Source organism: Chionomys nivalis, unplaced genomic scaffold, assembly GCF_950005125.1.
Source record: "Chionomys nivalis unplaced genomic scaffold, mChiNiv1.1 scaffold_28, whole genome shotgun sequence".
Lineage (NCBI taxonomy): Eukaryota > Metazoa > Chordata > Mammalia > Rodentia > Cricetidae > Chionomys > Chionomys nivalis.
The window spans coordinates 4,076,718-4,079,014 of NW_026646922.1; positions in this window are offsets into that span (position 1 = coordinate 4,076,718).

Consider the following 2,297-nt stretch of genomic DNA (forward strand, 5'->3'; position numbering starts at 1 on the left):
CCTTTGTCTTCCCGCAGGGCAGAGAATTTGGACTGCTCTTCAGTATCGAGAGGGAGGGGGAATGGTGTGGGGGGAGGAGAAGAGGATTAGGGATAGGGGGAAGAGAGTTGGGGAAGGGGCAATATTTGGGAGGAGGGGAGGTAAATGGGAAACGGGGAGCAGGTGGAAATTTTAATTAAAAAAGAATAAAAAAATAAATAAATTTAACAGATGAATTGCAAAATAGAAAATTAAGGCGATGTAAGACTTTTTCAGCTAAATGACAGCGGAGAGAATTTGCTGATAATGTTGCAGCACTATAAGAGATGCTAAATGAAAGTTTCAAGCCAAAGGAAAAATGCCATCGCATGGAAATTTAGGTCTTAAAAGGCAAAGAAATGATGTGAAATTGAAAATGTTGTTCTACATTCTATAAAGCTAATTAGCTTGTTAAAGTAAAGCTGGTGATAGTATATTGGTATTTAAGTATATTTAGAAGTGAAATAAAGAGCAGTGGTGCCGAGGATGGTAAAATAAATAAATAAATAAATAAATATATAAATAAATAAATAAATAAAAACTAATTTGGGGTCAATGTAAGATAATAAAACACACAAGCTTGATGTGTTAAAATTTTATTAATATACATTAAAGTAAAAGCTATTAAAATAACAATAAAAAGCCTCATCATGCACATCCTGGCTTAATTTGAATACCAGCAAAGGAACACCCAGCTTGTAGTTGAGATATCTGGAAATGGGATACTTCTCCTGAATTCTCTTTATTAGTGATCGATGAATATTTTGGCTCCAAATTTTTTCGGAAACTTATGAATGTTTCATTGTCCTTAATTTTGTCAGAAAGATTTAAGATTTGCATTTATGTTGTCCCCACTATTTTTTGCATATTGGTTGCTCATCTGTTTATGTAGAGGTCAGAAGACAGCTTTTTCTCTCCCTTCACCACCACCATGTTCACACTTTTCTCTCTTGCATGTTCTATCTGAATGTCTGTCATTTGAAGGAATGGAAATGCCCTTACAGAAGAGGAGATTATGGTCAACAAAGAAGCTTCTGTTTCCTTTGCTGGTTTTTGGTCTCAACGGATGATCTGTTCCCTTTTCCCTCTTCTTCCTTCCTCTCTGTCTTTCTCTTAAGTGGGCTGCTTCCTTTATTTTGGCAATCGATACATCATTGCAGGATTTACCCACTGGCGATGCCTAGTTGAATTATTTACTGAGTAGTCTTTCTTTATGTACCCTACTTTCCTGCAGCAGCTGTCTGCATTATCTGGATGAAGTCTCATACCATTAAAGCCTCCTTTACTTTGGCTTAAAAACTAATTTGGGGTCAATGTAAGATAATAAAACACACGGGCTTGATGAGTTAAAATTTTATTAATATACATTAAAGTAAAAGACTATTAAAATAAAAAGCCTCATCATGCACATCCTGGCTTAATTTGAATACCAGCAAAGTAACACACTTATTGCATTTGAGATATCTGGACATGGGATACTTCTACCCAATTCTCTTCATTTGTGATCAATATTTTGACTCTAATTTCTTTCAGAAACTTCTGGAAGTTTCATTGTCCTTACTTTCTGTCAAAATTCTTTAAAATTAGTATTTATGTTGCCCCCCCCTTTTCTTTGCATATTGGTTGCTCATTGCTCTTCTTACAGAAACTGCAGAGAAAAAAGGTTCTAAATTTGAATCAATCAGAGAGCTCCCAGTTCCAATTGGCTCAGATAGTGTAGGAAAATTAAATTCACCCAAAGATCCTGCTCTTCACATCTCATCTGCTTCTTTTGAGAGGTGAAATGAGACCTGGTCTTAGGCTTTTCCAACTTACATTATTCATCTGTTAATGTGGAGGTTACAAGACAGCTGTCTAGACTCATGTTCTTCCTTCCACTCTCTGGGTCTTTGTTTCCTGGGTCTGGGCTGGTTTATTACTTATAATATGGCCTTGCCTTAGAACTCCTGGCAATCCTTGTGCTCGTTAGGTTAAACAAATTAAACAAAGCAAGGGCTTCCATATTAGGAGTCAAGAAAAACCTGAGTTTAGGAGATAGGTACATATGAGACTGACAATGCATACCTTCACACATGGAAACACACATACAAACACACACACAGCCATATATTTGAGACGGGTTACCTCATTGAACCAGATGGTTATTGATTTTTCCAGAACAGGTGGTCTAATTGGTGTATAAGTATGGATATGGTTGACTCTAGATCAAAGAGAGGTAGCTTAGTGCCAGACTTGGACGAGAAGGGCCTAAGGATGTGTATGTGTGCCTTCATACATAT